The 25,964-nt window shown below is 43.6% G+C and overlaps 1 long non-coding RNA gene across 1 annotated transcript; it reads right to left on the bottom strand.

The window, feature by feature from the left end:
- Positions 1-1,309: 1,309 nt before the first annotated feature.
- On the bottom strand, positions 1,310-25,772 carry LOC146174219 (uncharacterized). Its single transcript, XR_014701880.1, has 3 exons — positions 25,677-25,772; positions 16,278-16,335; positions 1,310-1,522 (listed from the first exon to the last, which is right to left on the bottom strand). It is a non-coding gene; the product is annotated as an uncharacterized LOC146174219 (long non-coding RNA).
- Positions 25,773-25,964: the final 192 nt, after the last annotated feature.

The following is a 25,964-nucleotide window of genomic DNA, read 5'->3' as shown; positions in this document are numbered from 1 at the left end:
TAGGCGGATAGGACAGACGCCACTGTAGAAGAAATGATTGTCAATGCTCTAAATTGGGCTAGTCGGTGAACGAAATCGGATATGGTGCTAGCGCACATTCAAGACACACACTGCATGTAGGCGGATAGGACAGACGCCACTGTACAAAAAATAATGACTGTCAAGGCTTTTAATTATGCTAGTTGGTGAACGAATTCAGACATGGTGCTAGCGCACAAAAAAGACACGCACTACAGGTAGGCGGGTAGGATGAACGCTAGTGTACAAGAAATAATGACTGTCAATGCTCATAATTGGGCTAGTTCGTGAACGCATTCAGACATTGTAAGAGCGCACAAGGACTAGCCCCAATTAAAAGCATTGCCAGTCATTATTTCTTGTACACGTGCGTACCTACAGTATGGGTCTTTCTTGTGCGCTAGCACCATGTCTGAATTTCTACACGAACTAACCCAATTAATAGCATTGACAGTCATTATTTCTTGTACACTAGCGTGTGTCCTTTCGGCCTACCTGCCGTGTGTGTCTTTCTTGTGCGTTAGCATCATGTCTGAATGTGGGAACTGAGTCGCTCTTCTTCAGACTCTGGAAAAAGGGCTGTTAACCTATTTCTTGATCAATATTTTCACGAAGAAACTGTATTTCGCATGGCAATAAAATATAAAAAAAAAAATTTGATCGCAAGCCAGGCCATTTTAATGTATCTTGTCACCTGAGACTCTTCATATGTAAAACAATATTAAAATCTAACCTCCAGTATGGTTCAGCTGTAAGGTATCCTACTTTTAAGAATTTAATTAGGGATTGCAAAAAGGTCGAGTATAACCACATTGATATTTGTTAACTACAGCAGAACAGGCACAGGCCATTAGGTCTAATTTGTACTTCCCATTGCTGACATTGCCTTGAAATGCATTCTGTATCTTCAATTTCTAGAAGTTGTATCAGTTCCAGCTCTTCTTGGGCACCCCACTCCTAATCCCATTTATGTACCCACCGCATTGATTATCACCAGAAAATAGCAATGTGGCATGGTATACGACATGCTTCTCGCATTCATTCCTTCAGCTAAATTCACGTGATTGGAACCACCTAACCTTAGAACTAGTTGGCATTAGTATTTATTTAGGAGTTTGGAGCTGCTGTAGCTAACACTGTATATTGAAGTACTATTTAAAATAGATGTATGAACTATATTTCTCCTCCATTTTGTCCGTTTGCCACTCTCCCTCTGTATAGCTTCTGGCACTGAGGGAGCATGTACCTTTTCTACACGAGTTCCCGGACTGACAAAAAGAAGTTGCAAACGAAGGGCATAAATATGTTTTAATATGAAGCACAATTCACTCCTTCAAGTCCAGGTGATACCTGAAACGACCGTTTGGCGTCTAGGAGGTACAGGGATCCATCCTTTACGGGGTTGGAGGTGAGTTCCCAGGCATAACCCAATATTACGGTTACTTCTCTTATAATGGCAACTGCAGCCCTCCTTGCAATCAAATCCTGGATATCGGGTATTGCACTACATGCCAAAAAAATAAAGAAAATGTGGAAGGGAATGATTAACCATTTGTATAGGAATTGACCAAAAATTACACACAATGTACTTTACGCTTCCTGACAAGGGATGTCTCGCGTTTCAATTCAGTTATCCTGTATTGTGACAGGAAAATGAAACCGTTATTGCATGTTTGTGAACAGTGCTCTGTGCACAAATAAGGCAATTAAAACATGCTTAGAAATTTTAAACTACATCGTTTTCTCAGATGTTGCTGTCGTAATAAGCATAATACTTCAAAACCAGAAAACAGCAAACTTCTATTTGAATTATGAACATGAAAAATATTTGAATCTAAAATTGTAAAGTTGAGCAAGGAGAAATGATGAATTTACTGCTTGAAACACATAAAAATAAATGAACCTACTGTAGAATCAGTATACCTTAGACGCGAAACCAAGCATCTGATTCTCAACTCTCTTCTGACATATATACAATTTTTAGATATATTCATTTCTCGCATTTCCAATTCTTACACAAAGGACTGAATCCTAACTACACGTCTGTAAGACCCTAGTATAATGTTGACACAGAAAACCACTAGCAAGTGTAACAGATAACCGGTACCAACAGTACATCATTCCATATTACTTCAAATTATTTAAAATCAAGTCGTTTATTTTCACCAGGTGCTTGCTGGTTGGAGCACATGGGCTAAAAGCTGCTCGACAAGCTTTCCAAGGCCAGGTGACCATTACAGCAAAAAAATTTAAAAATTAAGGTACGGCGTGGTGAGCATGAAAGGAATTCATTAAAACACAACCGCAACAAAGAAAAACCACGTTTTCACACGTGCGATGCACAGGCGTTCAAACAACCAAGATACACAGTATGTAAAACAGATTACAAATAAACAATTCCAAATACATAATCGCTGATACCACATGAAATGTCAAACACTCGTCAGTTATACAGTATTTAAAACTCTATAGCACTTTAACAAATGTGCTGCATTAGACCAATGCAGAGTACATTCTCATGTGATTTTTATTCTACATGTTAATAAATTGGTTCCTCAACTGGTTTAGCGTAGGCTTTGTATCCTAGATACACCTATTCAGTGGTGTTGGGAGGTTATGTTTTAGTGACTGGTATCTTTAATTAGTGCGGAAACGCGTGATGAACCCAATTTCAGAGTTTCTTGTTGAAATGATGCTTTCGTGAGGTTTTAATAACGAGGTGGCAATCAAATAGTCGTGGAAGGATCTTCGTGAAAGATGATATGAGCATAATATACCAAATTTGTACAAGCACGACACAGGGATGATATTAAAGGTCGCGAATAAGGGACTGGAGTGAGAGAGGTGTTAATGGTTTGCAATGCACCGGATGATTTTGTTTTTTTAGGATAAATATTTTCAGCTTGTTAGTATTTGTTGCGGTTCCCCACAAAAGATGGCATTAGTATACGCGCGAAGCAAATAATGCCTGATGTAGTTGGAGCTCAATGTGCATTGCAAGAATTGCGCCGCAACGTGAAACAGCGCCAACTGCCTTGAAAATTTTCTTGCATATGTCTGCAACATGCATCTCCCAGTTTAGACTACTGCTAAATGTGACACCTAATATTTTAAGGGACTCAACTATTTATATATTCAGGCATTCATAGGTGATAGGGTGGTCAAAGTGATATGCTTTGTTTTTGGCTCTGAAAATTATCTTCATCTTTGATGGATTGACTTTTGGACCGTTTGGCCTTGACCATGAGGATAACTTTACAAGGAGGTTTTGACACTGCTCTTTTAACAAATTTGCATCTGAACCGGGCATGAGTATAGAACAGTCTTCGGCGTAAATGATCAAAATGATGGGCCAATATGTACAATATCGTTGATAAAGACATTAGATAACAGCGGTCCTAGTGGGCTTCCTTGCTGAATACCTTCAGTCACTGCTAGAAAACTCGACCGGTGATTTCCCAAGTTTACTATTTATTTTCTGTCACTTAAGTATGATTTAATAATTGCAGAGGTGTGCCACGTACTCCGTACTGAAATAGCGTTGTTATGAAAATTCTGTGGTTTAAAGAGTCAAAAGCTTTCGCAAAATCTACGAAAAGGCCGAGGGTAAAAAAATTTTAATGAAAATTATTCAACACAGTTTTTTTAACAGATATGAGCGCTGCTTCGGTTGGTTTTCGAGGTCTAAAACCATGTAAATCATCGCTAAAGACATTGTTTAGCACAAAATATTTCGTGAGACGTGTGAATATAAGCTTTTCCAGGCCTTTCGAAAAAGGGGAATAATGCTTATTAGCCTATAATAAGTCGCGATGTTCTTATCACCACCTTTGAAAATGACCGAAACTCTTGAACGTTTCATATGTGCAGGACAGACGCCAGATTCAAAAATTAAGTTAAATATATGCACCAGTACTGGAAGCAGGAATTGCAATACGTACTAACCGGTTTAATTTGTATATTATCGCAACCTAAAGCAGCTCTGTTACTTCAACTCCTAAATATTCTGGACACTTCTGTTTCATCAATGGGTTCCATAAAAAAACTGCTTACCGGGTTGCAAACTGTATTTTCATCCTGTGTCCCAGGCTGTGCTGTTTTGCCTATGCTAACGAAATTATTATGGAAGTAATCTGCAAGCGACATGCTGGCCAGCTCTTTACCGTCAACGATGATCTTATCTAGAGCTGAGTTGAAGTTGCTGCGGCCCAATGCTTTGTTCACTACTTTCCAAGCTACATGAGGTTGATCTCTAGATATACCTGCAAATAGGTGATGATAATACGTATGCTTTGCACGTCTAATCTCGGCATTGAGTTCATTTTGTGTCTCTTCGACTTCCTTCAAACCCTCTGGCGAACGCGTGCTCAGGAATGAATGGTACGCTCCTTATCATTATCCTCTGACATCGCGTAATTCAGGGCTTTTTTATTTTCTTACAGCGTGTGCCTTTCTTGAAAGGGAAACGCTGTTATTATAAATGCACAAATGTTTTTGAATAACAGCGGAATATGCATTGACTGCGCATTTGTGTTTATAAAAGACCAGTCATGCGCACTTATTTGGTTTTTAAATGACTCCATTGAGTCAGCTGTGGTACACTGAAATAGTAAGAATCGCGAACTGTCATACTCTCGTTTGTTGTCTTGGAATAAAACGCGAACATCGGGCAGTAGTCGCTTACATCACATGCAATTGTACAGGCACGGTGGATAGTTGTTTCAATGTTAGTGATAATAAGATCTAGTGCTGATGTACTTGACAACGTGACGCTAGTGGTTGTACAGATTATGTTGGTAAAAAGAGTTGATGATGGACTAGTAGTGAAATCAAAAGCTGCGTTACTGTTTTCTAAAATATCAATGTTAGAATGCCCAGAACATATTTTAGTTTCATTTTGGTTTCAGATACATATTCCAAAAATTTTTCAAAAACTCGAGAAAGCACGACATGTTGCCACTGGCAGGGCGGTATACAACAGTGAGCATTTTATCCTTGCTTCGTAACACCATTTCATAGTATGCAGTCACTTTGCTATATTAAGGCAAAATATCATAATTCTTATACACAGCTGTATAGATTGCAGTACCACCACCTCTTCGATCTGCACGTTTAGGAACAAAACCTCTGTACCCATGCATGATAAGGGTATTCCAGCCATCGCAGTACCATGTTTCAGTCAGCATAATTGCACTAAATTTAAAACTAAATTGGTTTAAAAAGGTACTGATGGCATCATCCTCGTTTATTGCCGAGCGAGTGTTCATATATATGTAGGACAGATGTAGTCTGCAAAGAGGATCGGAAAACGAATTTAGGTAGTTCAAATGCTTGATAGTCCATGGCAAATGTTCTTTTTGCAAGTCAGTTTATCTTAGAAAGGTCGTGTTCGCCGGGAATCGCGATGTTAACTGTTTCCATCTACCATAACCAACATCTGGCTTGTGGCCAGGCGAACGCTCCTCGCGCCTTTGTACTGCTTTCCCAAAACGTTCCACCTTAGCAGTAGACATCCATTGGGCTTTTTCTCTCGGTCTATCGTTAAATTTTAATACTTCTGCTCTCAGCTTACCTTCCTCTTTCCAATGCAACATCTATGTGGGTTCTTCCGGAAGCGGCCACCTTTGCTTGGAATTTTTCCAATATTCCTATGACATTACGTTCTGTTGCAGTTGTCCTGTGGGTTCTGTCCGGTTTTGACCGAAGCGCGCACATTTATGTTGTGTATTTCTGTGTTCTCGCATTAACTATCTCCTTTCACGGTGAGGTACTTGTGTTCTTGCCGAAGTGGCCATCTTCCTATTGGGCATTCCCGCCGACTTGGCAAATACATCTAAAATATGCGGCATCTGCCTTGCGGGTTCTTCCTTTAGCGGATACGTTCGCGTTGCGTATTCCCGTCCATAACCACCTACTTCTAAGAAGCGAGGATGCGAATTCATGCCGAAGTGACTATTTTCCCTTTTGGTTAATTCCCTCCCTGTTCGCCAATAGATTTACAGTGTGCGCAAGCTGCCATATGGGTTCTTCCTGCAACGTCCATGTTCGCGTTTTATATTCATTTTTTCTCGCCATAACCACCTTCTTCGAAGTAGAGGCCTGCGGATTTCTGCCGAATGGGCCGTCTCTCCGTTGTGCAATCCCCAACTATTTGCAAAAACATCTACAACGGGCGAAACCTGCGCTATGGGTTCTTCCTGCAGCGACAACGTTTGCGTTCTGTATTCATCTGCGTCGCCATAACCACCTACTTCTAGTTAGATAGCTTGATCCTTCTTGCCGAAGTGGCCATTTTCCCGTTGTGCATTTCCCTCCCCTTTTAAATGCATCTGCAATGTGCGGCCGCTGTTCTTTGGGTTCTTGCAGCGGCCACGTTTGTAAATGTGTATTCATCTGCTCCTTGAAATAAGCATCTACTTCTAAGTAGCTGACCTGCGGATTCTTGTCAAAGTGGACTTTTTTCTGCCCTGTTGGTTCTTCATGCAGCTTCTACATTAGCGTTGTGTATACATCTGTTTTCGCCTTATCCACCCAGTTCTATGTAGCTGACTTGCGAATTCTTGCTGAAGCGGCCATATTTTCATTGTGTATTCGGCGCTCTTTGCAAATACGTCTATATTTTGTGGCAGCTACCTTGAATGTTCTGCTCAAGCCGCCCGTCACATTGTGTACTCGTTTGTTTCATAACAGTCTCCTTATAACGTACCTGCCCTGCACATTCTTGCCGAAGTGCATTTCTATACTCTTCCCATAATAATAAGATTTTGCGGCAGCTGTCCTATAGGCTCTTCCGGAAGCAAGCCACATCTATTGTGTATTTGTTTATCCTGCCTTCAGCTCCTCCCTCCAAAAAAAGCCGCCCTATGGGTACTTCCTTAAGAGGCTACCTTCCCCTATTCTGTTCACTCGCTCACCCTATGTCCTCCTCCTTCGGAGGAAGCTGCTTTGGGTATTCCTATCGTTGCTGTCATCTCTTACTTTTTCTCAACGTTCTTACTATAAACACATTTTGTGGTATTCGCGTTGCTAGCTCTTGGCGCCATATCCACCTTGCATCGGTGATTTCCTCTGCTCCCACAGTAACGCACCTCCCATTTTTGTTTCTGCCGGCAACCTACTTTTAATGTGCATGCTTCGTACTGGGCATAGTCAATGTTTTCATAGTAGCCAGTTTTTTAATTTTCTCCCGTGAAACGACCGTCCGGTTGAACATTCTTGAGCTCTCGTCATTGCATCCTCGCTCAATATTGGTCGACTTGGCAGTTATTTCCGCGGTAACCTGCTTCCTGCTATTCATTACCCAAAAAGCCTCCTCTTTCGCAGTTGCCAACCTGCAAGATCTTAAGGGCCCATCTTTCCGTATCACACTCACCCTGCCTCCTCACAACTTCCTTTTTTGGCTAATGTCAATAAGGGTTCCACACATGGCAGCCTCCTTAACACTGTGTAACTTAGGTTTGGGCATAGTTTTCTATTTTTCTGAAGCGAATATACAAGCTCTATATGAAGCAGCCACCTTATGTTACGGCATTGCACTGTTTTCGCAATAATCTCTTTTTACCACAATCACTGTTTTCCTGTTCCTTCCCGCAGTATCTCCATTCCTGTTGTATATTGCATTATCTCCTCCTTCCATGGTTGCCGACCTGCCAATTATTGCAGTGCAAGCTCCAATACATGAAGTTTCGCCACGGGCATCAAGTATGAAAATTTCACCGCAGCTGCAGCCCGATGAGCCGGCACCGCCAGCTTTTAATCCCTTCGCTTCCTTTTCCTTTCTTCTCTGCTGCCTCACTAAGCCTACTTCTTACATATACTTCTTTTTACAATCCTAATGAACATTATTCATGCCAGTGCATATATCCATAAACATAAAATACTGCCTACACTATGCCACAAAGCTCCTCTCTACCATTTCCCTCCTTCAAAACTCCATCGAAATCTATTTGTCGTTTGGTCCCGGCTATGTGCCCTACAAGTTTGTAGACAGCCATGAACTATTCGCGCGCTGGGACCAGTGCTTTCACTAGATTTTTGTGGCATTGGCAGATGGCTATTGAGAAGTCAATCCATTGCCAATTGGTCTCATCTTCCAATGAAAGCTTCCAATCCAACAGACCGGACCGAATTGGCCGAGACATCAAAGATAATCAATAAGCGCAAGGTGGCCGATATAAGGAAGTATAACATGGAGAACATTGAGCATTCTGTAAAGGACGGGGAAGTCTTAAAGCGGTAAATAAAAAATTTGGCATAGGAAAAAACCAGATGTATGCGATAAGGGACAAGGCGGGCAACGTCATCACGAAGGATAAGATAGTCAAAGTAGCCGACGAGTTTTATACAAATCTCTACAGTAGCCAAAGTAGCCAGAACTGTAATGAGATTGGCGGTAGGGAAAAACATTCAGACGTTCCACCAGTGATGAAGGATGAGGTCAAGAAAATATTAGAAACTATGAAAAGGGGGAAATCAGCTGGAGAGGATCAGATAACTACGGATTTGCTGAAGGACGGGGGGATATCATGTTAGAAAAACTGGCCACCTTGTATACGCAGTGCCTGGTGTCATCGACGGTACCGGAACCATGGAAGAATGCAAACATTATCCTCATTCATAAGAAAGGGGAGTCTAAGGACCTTAAAAATTACTGATCAATCAGCTTACTGTCTGTTACGTATGAGTATTTACTAAGGTAATCGCTAATAGAATCAGGACAACCTTAGACTTCAATCAAGCAAAGGATCCAGCAGGGTTTTGGAAACGGTACTGTACTATCGATCATATCCATACCATCAATCAGGTGATAGAAAAATGCTCGGAATATAACCAGCCCTTATACATAGCATTCATTGATTACGAAAAAGCATTTGACTCAGTTGAAACCTCGGTGGTGATGCAGGCATTGCGAAATCAGGGAAATAGACGAGCCGTACGTGAAAGTGCTGGAAGATATATACAGTGGCTGCACAGCAACCATAGTTCTGCATAAAGAAAGTAACAAAATTCCCATAAAGAAAGGTGTTAGGCAAGGAGACAAAATCTCCCCAGTACTATTCACAGCTTGCTTAGAGGAAGTATTCAGAGACTTGGAATGGGAGCAGTTAGGGATAAGGGCAGATGGAGAATACCTCAGTAATCTGCGATTTGCTGATGACATTGCCTTGCTAAGCAACTCGGGAGATGAACTACAAATATTGATTTATGACCTAGACAGGAAAAGTAGAAAGGTAGGCTTGAAAATCAATATGCAGAAGACTAATGTAATGTTCAACAACCTCGGGAAGGAACAGCAGTTTACATTAGGTAGCGAAGTACTGGAAATAGTAGGCGAATATGTCTACTTAGGACAGGTAGTAACCGCAGATCCGGACCATGAAAAGGAAATAACAAGAAGAATAAGATTGGGATGGAGCGCATTTGGCAAGCACTCGCAAATTATGTCTAGCGGCTTACCGGCATCGCTAAAGAGGAAAGTATATAACAGTTGCATCTTACCTGTACTCACATATGGCGCTGAAACGTGGAGGCTAACCAAGAGAGTTCTACTTAAGTTGAGGACAACCCCGAGGGCTATGGAACAAAAAATGGCAGGGGTAACATTAAGAGATAGGAAGCGTGCAGAGTGTGTCAGAGAAATAACTCGTTACCGACATTTTAGTGAAAATTAAGAAGAAGAAATGGACATGGGCAGGACATGTGGTGCGAAGAGAGGATAACCGATGGTCGCTTAGGGTAACAAACTGGATTCCAAGGGAAGGAAAGCGTAGCAGGGGGCGGCAGGAAGCTAGGTGGGCGGATGAGATTAAGAAGTTCGCTGGGGTCAAGTGGATGCAGCTAGCAAAGAACCGGGTTAAGTGGAGAAATATGGGAGAGGCCTTCGCCCTGCAGTGGGTATAGTCAGGATGATGATGATGCCTAATTTAGATTTCCTATAAACTAATTTACAGCGTGTTTAACTACAACCATTGTTTTTCCCCGGAGCCTGCTTCATCGTTGCATTTCTCCACTTTCGCCATATTCCCACTCTTCGACAGCATCCGCGCTCAGGGTTCATCTTGTGAAACCCACAATAAGGTGTTGGATTGTTCCAGATTCACATATCCTTCTTTCGCTGCAGCCATTTTGAGGGTTATTCCTCCCGTTTTCAGTTTAAGATGAGTATTCCTACTCCTACCTGAATGCTTTCAGGCATGATGTCCGCCGTGCGAATTCTTTCCGAAATTCCCATCTTCCGGCTTAACTTCCTCCCTACTCTTGTTTTGAATTTCTCCGCACACGCCATAATCTCTTACACAATGGCCGTCCATCGTGTTCTTAACGCGGTGGAAGCTTCTGAATAATATTCTTTCCCGCACGTTATGATATTTGGCTTCCGTGGCACACATCTTCATGTTACTTCGGGCTGTTCTGGTTTTTTATTCCTTCATGCAAGCCATCACACCTGCAGGCCGTGGCCTTCTACGGCCACCGAGTTGCGTGTCCTTCCTGGGGCAGCCCGGTTCTGGTTGTTTATTCCTTCGCATAACTCTAACATTTGTTTCCACGGGGGCCGCACAGCAGGCTCATCCCATGTACTGTCTTTACCAAAAGTAACCAGGCTGCTTTTTGACTTCTCACTTGTATTATAAAGCCAACAAAAATTCCCAGAGGATCACAATTCGTTAAAAAGTAATTACAGGCACTATCCTTTAGTTTTCACTGTTTTAAAGCTTCAAAATGGTATAAATTTACTACCACAGAGGCACGAAACATACCCTGCAGCCTGGTTACTTTTGGCAAGACGGTACCTTTTATGGTAGCCCCACAGTGGGATTTTCCAGTAGCCACCTTTCAGATTTTTATTGTTCCACACATTACAAACATCTGCATTCCATGGTGGCCGTTCTTTAATTTTTTTTCTTCGATATCCATATGTACTTTGTTTATTCCTTCGCAGGAGGAATAAACATCTGCCTTTACTTCAGCAGCCGTAGGCGGCTTTTCCGCGGCCTCCACCTTCCAATTCTCTACTCCTCCACACAAGGTGTAACGTTTGCCCCTACAGAATCCGCGCTGCATGTTCTTCCTTCGGCTGCAATTTTGCGGCTGTTTATTCCTCCACAGTCGCCTCAACGTCTGCCATCCCCATCATCCGCCCTGCTTGCACTTCCCGCGGCAGCCATCGTTCAATTTTTTATACATCTGCACACGCCTTAAAAACCGTCGTCCGCAGCATTGGCAGTACGAGGTTGTTCCTGCGGCAGCCACTTTCTTGTTGTCTATTGTGCGGCGCACGCCGTAGCACGTGCCTTTGCGGCAACCGCACAACATCTTCGTGCGTCATCCACCTTCCGATTGTTTATTCCTCCGACAATCCACACGTGCTTTCCTCATCAGCCGCCCTTCAGATTCTTTCCATAGCATCGACGTTCTTGTTTATGCCTCCGATACAGCCTTCTGGGAGCTACACCAGGCGTCGTGCGGGTTCTTGTTGTGGTAGACAGCTTCCGGATATTTATTCCTCCTCACAAACTACATCTTCCTTCCACATCGCCGCTCGGCGTGTTTCTCCAGTGTTAGCGATGTGCCGAGCTTTAATGGCTATGTGATGAGCTTAATTCCACAAACATTAAAGGGCCACTGTCCAGGGAAGGACCTTTCAGGTGAATGAGCCTAGTGTTTCAATCAGGTACCGGAGATAGTCTGTGAAAAATGCTACAGTGACACGCGCACCGCAATGCAACGAAAATACAAATTTAAGCTCTCTCATGCTCTTCTTCGGGAAGCCAGCTTTTCCGTTCCCTGCGCTGGACCGTCGAACAGCAGCAATGACGTATTTCTCGGGAACGATGTCCATTGGTCCGTCTCGCTGACTGACGGGAGAAGGATGGGTGTCTACCGCTCGCTGCGCGCTTTTCCCTCGCCATGGCCAGACTGAATCCAGCGGCGCGCGCTCCCTCGGCCGTTTTTTTTTTCGCGCTCGCGGAGTGCGACGCCCCACCTCCCGCCAAATGCGGAGGAGGAAGGGGAATTTGACTTGCGGAGGCTAGACGACCTCGGGCAGGAGAGTGAAAAACTTTTGCGAGGACACGGAAGGAGAGGAACACGACAAAATCAGGTGATTGCGGTGGCTGTAACTGCGTTATTAGTTACTCGTTTCAAAAACATTTTGCGGCCTTGCGTTCTGGGGGCAAAGTCTCGCAGTCACCGGTGAAGAAAATATTTTCGACCGGAAGGGCGACAGTGGGCCTTTCAAGTCTGCCACCCTGCGTGTTCTAACCATGACTGCCACATTCCAGGTGTTTATTCCTTTGCATGCACAGTAACATGGGAGCCGCCCAGCAGGTTCTCCGCACGGCAAAAACTTACCATTTGCTTAACCTATCATCCTATCTGTAACCTTCGCCTTTTACGGCCGCCGGCCTGTAGCTCTTGCTGCGCCAGCCACGATCATGTGGGTTTACCCTTCGCTGAATCCGTAATATACCTTCCACGGCCACTATCCTGTAAGTTCCCCCCATGGCAGCGAAATTCTGATGGTTTATCCGCTCTCTAAAGCCGGAACATTAGCCCTGAACGGCGGCCGCCCTACGGATTCTTCCCGCTTCAGCCATGATACTGTTACTAGTCCTTTCACACACGCCACATTATTCGCTTTTCATGGCAGCTCCCTTACAGATTCTTTTCGTCGCCGTAACATTCCGTTTGTTTATTCCGTCCCTCACACCTTCTACCTTCTACGGTAGCCGTCATGTCGGTTCTTCCCTGTGTAAACAGCTTCCTGTTTATTCCTCCGCATACGCCCCACTATCCTCCTACGCCACTTATCTGCTTCGTACATGCATTAACATCTTTCTTCCAGGACATTACCTTTGTGTAAAGTCATTTTCATTCCCACGATACCCACATGCTGTTTGTATTATTATCTCGCACACGCTGCAATATCACACTTTCACATTAGCCGCCATGCGTGTTCTTCCCGCGGCAACCAACCGTTGTGTGTTTCAGTCTCTATACACGCGATAAATCATACTTGTACGGAAGCCGTTCTGCGCGTACTTATAGGGAGGCACGTGCCCGTTGTGTATTTTTCCGCACCCGCTGTAATATCTACCTATCTCTGCAGCCATCCTGAAGCTCATTCCGAAAAGGACAACCTTCCTTTCGTGCCTGCTCGGATCCTTCTATGAGATTCTGATTTCAAGGTGCGTGCTGGGTGGTTGTGGTGCTGGCGAAGACTCTTGAGAGTTCCTTCGACTGCCAGAAGATCAAATCAGTCGATATTGTCGACCATAAACCTTGACTGCTCATTGGAGGGTCAAATTATAAAGTTAAAGCTCAGCTATTTTGATCATCTGACGAGAAGAGAGGAGTCGCTGGAGAAAGATTTGATGTTGGGAAAGGTTGACGGTCGCCGGAGAAGGGATAGGCAGCGATCGCGATGGTTAGATGGCATCCTCGAGGCACTGAAGATGAAGTTATGTGATTTTAGGGAGATAGTGAGAGACCGGAAGGCATGGCGTGACATAGTCCATAGGGTCACGAAGAGTCGGACACGACTGAACGACTGAACTGAACTGAACTGCTCGGTGGTTTCATCATGTGGTAGGCAACGATCTTCTCTTCACTCCATCATTCACATCCTAGCCATTTTTTCTGAAACTAGCACTGCGTTCTTTGCGCGGCCGCCACCATGGGGTTGCGCCGCACTGCAATACCAGCCACAATCGCCTTATTTTATGATAACCGCCCTATGTAGTCTTTCCACGGCTGGCAACTATTGTTCATGTATTCAAACACGCTTTTGTTAGCACAATCCTCCCCTCTCGCCACAGTGGCGATCCACGGTAGCCGCCTAGCAGGTTCATTCCACAATAGCCAAAGGCCTGTTGTGCATTAGTCTTCTTTGGCTGCAACCGCTTTGATCCATGGCAGACAATTTTCGGCTTACTCCTGTGGCAGTTACCATTTCATTGTTTTTTCCTCTGTATTTTCCATAGCCTTTTCCTTAATCTGGAGTCACACGTTAGCTTTTTTGCGCTATAGCCATAATGCGATAGTTACCAGCGTATCAAGCTACACTATTTCCCTGATATCCGCTTTGATGCTTCTTCCTGCGGCAGAGAACTGGTGTAAATTCTTCCTTCTCCTGTTCTTAATATAGCCTGCTTCTTTTATGATAGCCAGTCTTCAAGTTCTTTCGGCGGCAGCTGGCTTCCTATCGTACAAAACTGCACTCCAGCCAAAACCTCCTCCTTCCACGTTAGCCACCCTGCGCGTTCCTCTGGCTCCACCAGTCTTCCGTTTGGTCAGTCGTTTGGGATAGCAATGATTTGCTCTTGCCATTGCTGCCGCCTTACGAGTGCATTCCACGAGAGCCATTTGTCGGTTGCTTATCAATATATGTTAGACTAGCGCTCAAAGTGGCACCCACTAGCGGTACAGTTGCCAATAATGTGAATGGATATTGAATTATCCATTGTATTCATGATACTCTTTTACCCTAGTTGATGCAGTATCATAGACATTGGCGATTGAAAGTGTCTCCGTGTTCTCTCTCTCTCAACTCATAGATCGGCCCTATTGGAAAAGCTTCAATATTACATTTGACACCGTGGAATGCGCGCAAAAGAGGCACAATACAGCTAGCATCGGTTTGCTTTCATTTTGCAGCTTGCTTTCGCGTAAGAGCTAGACATCAGGGGCACAGGAAAACAGAGGTGCCGCGGCATTCTTTTTTGGTGCTCCGGCGAATCAATGGTAGCATTTCGTTCGAGTCACCAGAGCTGGCATTACCTACGGGAGGCGATGTGATTTCCGCAATGCAGGATAATCACCCAACAATACGGATTGCTGTGCGTAGCGGAAGGGTAAATTTAAAGATGATTACCGAACATATCAAGCAATTAAGGACTAGAACCATCATGTAGCCTCAGCTACTATTACTCTACAAAATGTACATTTTTGATGACATTTACAACACTAGACAGTGACATAATTTCGCAATTACTCATTTTTGCACTAGTAGTATTCTTCAAATATTCGTTTTATGGTAGAACTGTTACCGACTGTAATTATCTTACGAACAAGAACATTTTACAGCAATTCGTGGCATATTCTAGACGTCTGTGGTTGCGATATGTACTTTCTTGTTAATAAAAGGATTTGCAGCACTTAAGGACGACACATAGAAAAGAAGCACAGGATGGCGCTACACTTTTAAAACATCCCAGGATAATAGAGCATTTCCTGGGAGTAACGAGAGGCATAGAAAACCTTATGTAGCATGCCAAAGTGAGTAGTCTACCGCATTCCTCTCATTTGCTGGAAGGTATAAACCTGCCAAACAGGCCGATGTAATAATGATATGCTACAGGAGTACAAGAACGCTTTAAAGACTGGCACTGGCTACAACCTTCCCTTATATTGCAGAAAATTTAGTGATAGCACGTATCGAGCACTTTCGTATAACACAGCCGTCTTGAAGAGATGCAATGATGCGATTGCATGACAGCTCATTAAATCCTATTACATTCCGCTAGAGCGAGTTCGGTTATGATGATGCTGAACAAGAATGAATACGCCTTTCTTGATAGATTTGGATGAATTTAGCTCGTGTCAAGAGACCTACCCGTCACCTGCCGTATATAATCTATGTTTTCATGAAATAAAGTATTGCTGAAAGTGTAGCGCCGTCCAGTGCTTCTTTTTTGTGTGTCGTCCTTTAGCGCCACAAATCCTTTTATAACTTTGAACCAACAAGTCCAGCTTGGGGTTTTGCTACGATACCTTTCTTGCTGTGTTCGTTCTGTTTCCTCATCTGGTTTAAATATTTTTCTTAGGGACTAGTTGTAATACCACACTATGTATTATTTTCTCTGTTTATTGCTGATGAGCGGTCGTTTAATATTGCTGCTTTGATGACTGATTTTCTACTTGCATTTCTCAAGCCTTTACTTGTAAATTTTCTAAAAGCCAATCCTTGTGGGATGGCAATAATATAAAAGACAATATAAATCCGCTTAGTATAGCTCCTTTCAGTGACCATTTAAAGCCTTCTTTCACACAAAATGCATCGATGTCTTTGTGGCCAAGAAATCAGCGGCATGTCTTTGGCAGGTGCTGTTTGGCCGGTTACATGTCAGAGCCCTCATGCGTCGACAGTTTTTTGACGCACCAATAACTTGAATGAGTACGGACTGTATGTCCTTATGTTGTCATACAAAGTGCTTGTATAAATTTTAAAATATGCTGTAACGCAAAATTATGTACAATACCTTCTTCATGCACTGGCTGTGTGCTACAATGGGACCACCTGGATTATAAACAACTGCTCTGGAAGAAACATCAGAAACATTATGAAGAATGCATTTCAGAAGTATTACAAGATTTGTCAAACATACAAAGAACAAATTTTTTTAATGTGATGGTGAGGAACTCCGTCAGCAGAAAAGCACAAATAAATATACGAAAAACATTTGGGAAGAAAGAAATCCTCTGCTCTAAATCGAGCAAAATTTTCTGACCAGTAATCTCGCCGGTGTTAAAAGACGGTCTGATACCTCGGAGTACGCAGTAGGGGAAACGACTCATGCGGTAGCCTCAGTTTAGTCCATCATGAAAGGAAGTTGTAGATTATAGTGGACTGGTAATCTATATTATCGCGCAAGCTTAACACGTATACAGAAAAATAAACTAGCTGTCATAAGCTCTCAACCATAATTATTTATTTAGTTCCCGTCAAGAAAGAAATGCAGCGCTGATACCAAAAAGGTCTTATTGTGCATCATGCCTCTAGTATTAAGCACAGAATAACTGCTATCCACTCATCACATATTCTTGTCGCTCAGACCACAGAGAAGCATGCAAAACCGCCATTTGGACTGAAATTGAAGATTTGGTGAATAGCCCTATCAATGGTCTTTCTGATTTCTTTGAAATAATTGCCACCTTCATTGCGACTACTCTCACTGATAAACGTCTTGCGTACCGTTCATATACAATATGGAATCGTCGAACAACCCTACCTGCGCGCTGACATCCGCGCCATCACCAACACAGGAGCCGCCATTCATGCTGACGCCTGATCACAGCCTGATCACAGGGCCGGATTCATTCCAGCTCTTGCATCTGTCGTTGGCTCAGAATATTCTTGCGGTGCTACGGTCTATAATGCTCCCCCGCACTTGCTTTTTTCTGCACTCTTTCTTTTAACTAGGCTGAATATCCGCAGGTTCTAATTTTTTATTTTTTTTTGGGGGGGGGGGGGGGGGGGAGGGGGGGTGTTTAAGTTTATCAGAGGCCTAAAACGTAATTTCGTAAGTCACTACTGCACAAAGAAAACCGCTTGCTGGTGAACAGTCATATGTTTGGTGTTTGCGATGTGATACGCCTTTGCTGAACGCCGTGGGTAATGTACACAATATTATTATGAGAAAATGATAAAAGCGCGGCAAATATGCGTTGCTTTTTGAAGTTCTCATCCTAACCTCTCCAACTGATGCTAACGCAACGTAGTCTAGTAATTCATTATTTTCTCATGGACGACTACAGTGTAATATTTCTTTTCCCGAGCTGCAGCGACGACCAAACATGTTAGCATTAGTTTAGCTCCACTAAAACAATTTGACTTGCGATAGTAGTGTTCGGCGTGGGCTGGTATAGGTTTACGCGATAGTAAACCCGGCGTCGCCATCGTGTTGTGAGAAAAATGTCTTTAGCATGGGCCTGGCGATAGAAAGGTGGCCGCTAATAGGATTAAGCAATGATTGCACATAGGGTTGCCGGACGGTTACATTTGGCTTGAGCTGCCAACCCGGCCGTCCCCTTCGTTTAAAAGGATAGCGATAAGACATAGGCGCTTGCATTCTGAGTCGAATGCATTACCCCAGTCCACGCAGGCCCGTTACTACAATTAGGTAAAGCGATGCTTTATATACCAGGTGGTAGCCTAAGCTATCGCTTCATACCATTATTGGCGGAGCTTTAATATCATAATTAGGCTGGTCTTGGAAATTAAGAATTTAAACAATGATGTATACTCTGCCAGTGTTAACTGTGTCTTGATTGTTATGTCTCTACAAGATGTTAACGCTTACTATCGATCTTTATTCTTGGAGGACTGGAATTCTACAGCTAAAATTACTACAGCTAAAATGCTTGTACATATACCTGTACAATCGGTTTCAATCAATGCTGCTGGCTAGCTTCCAACTTGAATAGGAAGAATATATTAAATCGGCACCGAACTTCGATGACACTACCCGAGAGTCTGCTTACAGAATTTTTTTTCGAAATGTTTACTGAATCACATGCCATCTATCTTCTGTCATTATTTTCCGGAAATGTTTTCGGATACAACCTGCGGACTCTGCACATAAAAAGGCTTTATTCGTGAAAATGACCTAGTCTGCTTGTGTTTATTGCTATAAGACTGTTTCTTTCCTTTATTGAGTGCAGCGCACTGTTGATGGCCTTCAGCCCACTTTGTCCACGTTAATGTTTGGAAGGGGGTATTGAAGTTTTGGCGCGAGTGCCATTTTGTGATGCACAGCCCCGCTTCTCCACTGCAAACCGAAACAGGTAATAATAAGTAGGCCAGATTTTTCTGCAGACTTAAGCTGTCCATTATGCAACCCAAAATGGCCGCCGCAGTGACGTAGTCATACGTTCTCGGTATATCTAGCCATTGTCAAAATTATACACTGCAGGCATTCTGCAATGTCCGATATGTGGTGGAATTTTATGCTTTGGCATGTTTCCTAATGCCATCTTGGCGTGCCCTGTTCAAGTTGCTGCTTTCAGCTTTTCGCCTCACGAAACCTTTAAGCGGAATAACTCATTCGGTTTCAGTTTTACTAATAGGCTTGACGTGTGTCAAATACCTTCACGGGGTGCACATTACACGTCGTGTTTCTCGTTTAAAGCGTATGCATGGTGCTTCTTCGCCTTTACGCAGGTGCAGTTGTTAAACAATGTTGTACCTCCAAACGGATAGGGAATATTATATTTGATTTGTAGAGGGCATGGGCCCACACTCACCCACGTGCCCAATGAAGCGTATTGGCATCTACAAAGAACGTGTGAATAGATAAATAGACGAGGCAGTATCCATACCATGCAGATATTGACTACGGACTAAAGTAGTAACGGAAAAGTTATCGTTGGAAGTGAGTGCGAACGCGCTTTGATTCCAATTTTCCTTCATTTCAGTCAACGTATTACTAGATGCCCGCTCACAGATGTTTCATTCTTTTGCTGTGAGACCACTTTTTATCTTACGTCTAACTGTGTCACCAATTCGTTGCTTCGGCTTATAGAAGCCCTATTTGCTATTGCCTTCATGGTCTTCACTAATGAGATGGCAGAATGATAATTTAAACGCACGCAAAACATGAGAAAAAGCAGAACTTATGTTGTGTGCGCGAAAATCAATTATGCCAATTAAGAAGAAATGAGACCAGCTTCAAGCCTTGAAATGAGGAAATCTAGGACCGTTTGCTCTGCGTTAAATGCGCTGCTCTTAAAGGACGCACGCATGCTCGTACTGCTTCTATAAAGTGGGGCTTTATATCATATATTTCGTGGCAACTTTGGCACCATACAATATGATTCTCCTCACGAGCGTACCCTCGAAATGTGGTGACGAGGAAACAGTGACAACCTCTAGAACACATACCATCTACCTAGATAAACTACGATAATCTAGCGCATTCACATCTTACCTGATACAAAAATCGTCTATGTGCTTCAATAGAAATTCACAAATATATATATATATATATATATATATATATATATATATATATTGTAGAGGGTATGATTATTCAGTAAACCCAGATGGATCCAGCCACTCGGAATGAACTCGCAGCGGAGCGTCAGGCGTGGCGAATCGGCGAGACAGCGACCAACTTCTTCGTCCTCGAGTGCGCCAGCACGAAGATTACCACACTACATTACACTACACTACCACACTACATTACACACTACACTACAAAGTCCGCAGAGTGCGTAACAGGCTCAACTACGTACTTTCAGGAGATGTTTGTTGGAGGACTCGGTATGGACCGTGATATCGAGCAAGAAGCTTTTTTGAAAGGCCGGCGGTTGTGGCAGGTACCCAGAGCCTCACCAGGGGGTTATGTGCATATGAAGAAGCCTCGCCGGTGTCGCGGTGGCGTTTTTGCTGCCACTGGTTTTCCGTTGTAAGCGAACGAGCGAGCTGACGGCATTCTTCCGCCTACTGGGCGGAGTCTGAGAGTGGCGTCGATTCAGAGACTTCAGGGCGGTAGGGAAAAAGCGCGTCCATTGTGCTGGTTGGCTCGCGCCCGTAAAGAAGGGAGAGAATCCAGTGCTGGTCTGTATTGCAGTGTTGTCCACGTAGGCTACAAAGCGAAGAACCTGGTCCCAGTTTGAATGAGCGTCGCTGACCTGCATGGCCAGCATGTCACTCGGAGTACGGTTGAAGCGTTCTGTCAGGCCATTCGTTTGAGGGTGGTAAGAAGTAGCGCTGCGGTCAATGATGCGGCATTCTCTCATTAGGACCTCATGAGCATAGAACAAGAGAACGCGTCCGCGGTCGCTGAGTAGTTCCTTCGGAGTCCCGTGGCGAAGAATCAAGTTGTTAAGAAGGAACAAAGCAAACGTCTCTTGCGGAGGCAGAGGGTAACGGGGATGTTTCAGTGTAGCGAGTAAGATGGTCTACTGCCACGATAATTCACCGGTTTCCAGCGGAAGTAGTAGCAAGAGGGCCATAGAGATATATGCCGACGTGGTGAAACGGACGTGCTGGGCAGTGTAACGGCTGCAACGGATCAGGGGACTTCTGAAAAGTTTTTCGGTGTTGACAAGATTCGCAAGCGCGCACGAAATGTCGTGCAAAACGGTATATTCCACACCAGTAAAATCGCAGACGTAGTCGCATGTAGGTTTTACAATACGCCACCGTGGGCACACTCTGGGTCATCATAGTACGCAGCACAAATGTCGGCACAGCGATGACACGGGATGACTAGAAGCCACTTCTGTCCATCAAGCAAATATTTGCGGTGATAGAGAAGACCGTCACGAATGGAGAAGTGGTGGGCTTGCTGGACGAGCGCTTTGGATGAATGTCCGGGAGTAGGACTTGAAGGAAAATCCGAAAGTGCCCTAATCCACGGGTCATTCCTCTGCTCGGTAGTCATGTCGACAGTGGCAAGAGTCTACAAATCGTAAGCACAGACATGACAGACGAGGTATCACTATGGAATGGCGAGCGGGAAAAAGCGTCCGCGTCCGTGTGCTTCAGAGCTGATCGATACATGACATAAATGTCATACTCCTGGAGACGGAGCGCCCAGCGAACAAATGTAGTGTGTTAACCTTCGTCATCATAGCCACTGACATGCATCACGTGCTGGCGCACTCGAGGACGAAGAATTTAGTCGCTGTCATGCTGATTCACCGCGCCTGACACTCCGATGCGATTTCATCCCAAGCAGCTGGATTCATCTGGGTTTACTGAATAAACACACCACCTACAACTGGTGCAGGCGCTGCGGGGTACGTCCCAATCACCCTAGAACTCAGAAGCCGAAGATTACCGCACTACAGTATACATATATATATATATATATATATATATATATATATATATATATATATATATATATATATATATATATATATATATATATATATATATATATATATATATTGTTTTAGCAGGGTATTTATTATTTTATATGCCTAGTCCTATAGGTCAGCCGTCATAAACGAAAGGTACTTATACCGTCGGGTCAATTCCCTCTGACAACTTAGCCTACAACTTCGCGAATAGTTATGTGCCGTAGAAATGAGAAATCGCATAAGTTCCCCTGGAACGCCGTGAGACGGATAGTTCCTTCACAATTTTCGAACGGACTTTAAAAAGACATATAAGACGACATACACAAAGCCACCCAATTCAAGGTATAGATAAATTTTTTTTTTCATTTATTTACAACGTACAGCTAGCCTCGGTTGAGGCTGCCGCAGCTAGGTTTGGGAGATTGTATTATACAAAAGGAACAAGCCAAATGACGGACCAGAAATTGTAGGTGCCCTTCAGGAACACAACAAAGCAACAAAAAAACATCAAACAATTCGAACCAGAGACTTAAAACTAGTCAATTAACGGAATGTTAAAATAAAACACACATAATGAACATACTGAACAACACTCACATCAATAATGAGATTCCACTTAACCGTCCTTATGAATCATAAACAACACTGCACAACCTAAATATGAATGAAAAAGCGTTGTAGACTTGACAATATCATCACGCAGATAATTCCAGTCTCTACCCACTTGGGGAAATAATGAATACCTAAGGTATATCCTAAGTTCGAATCCCTCTCATAAGCTAGCCTCAGCGTTGACTAGCAGATATCTGCTTATGGTACAGTAAAGCGTATGACACACCACTGTGAAGAATGAATGGATTGCGCCGCAAGTTTGACATAATCGGCCAGTACAACCGATCCACGGTGCTATTTGTGGTGGCTGTAAGGCAATCTTCAGTTATTCAGTGGCTGCGAAGGTAACGAAATTAACGCACAAAGATGTACAGTACGTGCCCAGTGTGGGTGTTTGAAAAGCTATACAACCGCCCTCGAAATTAGACGCTAAAGGACCTGAGAACCAGAAAGCTATGGAAAGCTACAACCTACCCCCTAGAGCTAGCCATAGGACTAGGAAGGGAAAATTCTTTGCCACAACAATATGTATGTTTACAGGGATCCTGATGAGGGCCAGGCGACGCTCCGAGAGCAAGTGATCACCGCCCTCTTCAGCTGGATTTTCATAACGGGGGAGGCGGGCTGCTGAGGCACCCTATTTCGCAATGTATCGGCTAAAGTGCGGTTTTAAAAAAATGCGCAACCTTGAAGTACTTTTTTTGGTGTGGAAATCTTAGAAAAACAGAAATATTTCTCATAACACAGCATAACGATGTTTCTTTGGAAGAGAAGTGTGCGTCATGTGTGAGCGGTATCACCCACTACGTGCATCTTTATGTAAGTACATGCAAATTTCCCAGAATTTTTGACGTCAAGTCGCACTGCAAGTGTGATATTGTATGGGTCTCTCCGCTTGATGCTGCCTCAGGTTTTGCATGCTCAACACCCCATGTTTCGCGCATGTCATACCGGATATCATTATATGCGTTTACATTTTGCTTATGAGCATATAAGCGTTGTTCAGATCACTGCTGCATTTTATATCGCATGTTTATTTGTGTGCGTGCTGCAGCATCGCTGATATCGCCCCCCCCCCCCCCCCCCCAGAGGGGATTCCAATAACGCTCACGCACGAACACGTCGCGCAGATGTAAATACTCTTGTCAGACTTATGTTTAGAGAAATTCATTTTTAGACTGAAATATAGATTAACTGCATGTAATAATAAATTGTAAATTTTCCGATCATTGCAGCTGCACGTTGCAATAGTTTGCTTAGGAACGGTCGTTTTGTACGGACGCTTAGCATTTTGACTGGTGAACGTTGCCATCAATTGTCGAACGTAATTTTATTAGCGCCGTTTATACAATTGTGCAAATACCACAGAATAAAATTTACTAGAAAATTATAAAATAAAAACACTGCACTTAATTAGCCTAGTCGTTCAGCGCCGACTTTAAATGTCACGATTTAAAGTACCTTCCATTAGCTTACTAAGACCACGAGATAATATATACCAGCGTATTAGCCAAATGAATTTGAAGCAAAATAAAGCTTAAAACTATACATCACAGTAGCACTAAGGAAACAAATAGTCTATTCAAACGCTATAAAAGTTTTCCATAACTGAGTGCTGGCTTACACATTACTATAAGATGCCAATAAAAAGCGGCTGCCGGCGCATAGCCTGACGTAAATCAGCTGACGCCGGTTAGTTGGCTAATCTCTCTGAACTTATCAAGAAAAGGTAGCAATCCAGTGAAGTTGCGATGCCTACCTACAGACAAAAACGGTGGCGGAGTGTTTTAGTAACTTGGAAAAGAAAACAAAAAACACGAGAAGCGATGGTTACAAACACCGGAGGTGCTCCGCTTGCTCTTTACCATTATCGCTGCTAATTCGAAATTGGTCAAGATAAATTAGCTAAAATTCTATCCGGTTAATTGCAGGCGGCACTGTCAAATTCATTTATCAGTATCGGTTTTTTGATGAGACGTGCAAGCTTTCGTTTAAGAATGCAGCCTTCGTGTCAATCTCAAAAGCGCGACTGCGATTACTAGTACTGCAACGCGGTACCGGTTAAACTGACACTACAGCAATGGGAACATTTACTTCATTCTGCGGACCGCAGCTATCCATGCTTCGCGCCTCTGCTTCTGATATCACTTGCCCGGCAAGCGTAAAATCTCACCGGCAGATCCCGGTTCTTTGCGTTGCGCAAACTGTTGTGACAGTACACAACCCAAATATGTGGCTTCCTGCTTTTCGCGATGACAAGAGGACAGATGCCATTGAGAACGGTTGCATAATATTACAAGAGACACACTTCTCGGCACTGCTCAGAGTGTTGCCGGCCAGTACCTGCTGCACTCCGCCACTTCTCTGCGGGCGGGATCCCGGCAATTTCGCCTTGCGCCGCTGTGGTGCTGCTGGCGCGCCTCGAAACTGGAGGTTGGGTATCGAGTACAGAGATTAATTATTCACGTACAATGAGCTCACTAAGCACTTTTTTCTAGGAAGACGAGCATTTCCCCTCCCGGATAAGAAATTAACCGGCAGCCAATCAGTCACATTGCGCTTGCTCCAACCCCAACCCCTGGCGCATGAAGCACATCGACCCAGACTACGACGGACAACATGTGTGTGAACGGTGCAGTGACCGTGTAGACTTATACCATATGCTGTGTGGTTGTGCATCAAGCGACGCCTACGCCAAGAACAAGGAAAGTTGGGACAAAGTGTTAAAAAGTGCTTCACTACATGATCAGCTTCGACTACATGATCATCTTTGGGCTGTCCAAAAGGCCCGCGCGGCGGCGGAGAGCTTCGGGCTCTCTGTGCCGACGTGGGAGCTGCCCTCTACACCTGACGCCTAGCCGAGTGTCCTCCAGGACCCCTACTGTGGGAAATAAAGTTTTACCAAACCAAACCAAACCTATACATCGGTAAATCAATACCGCAAAAAGCCTTAGCCGACTCGGCATGCTAGGATAAAACGACTTATGGTGTTACCAAAACATGTAGCAGACCACAAAAATGTCTTGACCGGCCAAAACTATCTAGGACTTTAGAATATTATCGCGTGCCAGATGAAGACAGTCATGAGGCCGAGCATATAGGGAATATATCGGCCCCTAGAGAATTCTAAAGTACCTAGAAGCGCCTAGGCTTCTATAGCATGTACTTTAGCAAGAGCTGAAAACTGTCACAAGAACAGCTGTAGCACTTTAGGCTAAATACGTATAGCCGGGCATACAAAGAACTAAGCATAGCGGATCTTAGCATATTTTTGAAGGACATACTGGATAACGCTGAAGAAGCATTTTTCTTTATATTACTAATTCTGGGCAAATCCACTTTGTAGCGAGTGATAGAGGGTAACTTGCAACGAAAAAAATTTGAAGCCGAAAGGGACCTGAGGTTGCATTACAAATAACAGCCTTTTGTATTCCTATACGATGCTCTGTACTTACTCGACGAAGATTCCAAATGTAAGTGCTAAAACCAGACAAAGCAAAATTGTCATTGTCTTCAAGTAGGCAGGACAGGCTACAATGCGAGCCAGCCAGCGACCATTATATATATAACACGTAGGCAAAGATATTTATTCATAATTAAAATGCGCACTTGAAGAGGCATATAATTTCTCTGAAATTCTGAAGCCCTTTGAATTTCGAAATAGAAAATGACATTTCGCTTGTACATACAATGAATGACGCTCAATATTTAAGGGAGTACAAAACTATCATTCTTTTAAATCT

The sequence above is a fragment of the Amblyomma maculatum genome, chromosome 11 (assembly GCF_055883805.1).
Source record: "Amblyomma maculatum isolate TAMU_Amacu chromosome 11, ASM5588380v1, whole genome shotgun sequence".
Taxonomy (NCBI): domain Eukaryota; kingdom Metazoa; phylum Arthropoda; class Arachnida; order Ixodida; family Ixodidae; genus Amblyomma; species Amblyomma maculatum.
This window is presented reverse-complemented; position numbering and strand designations above follow the sequence as displayed.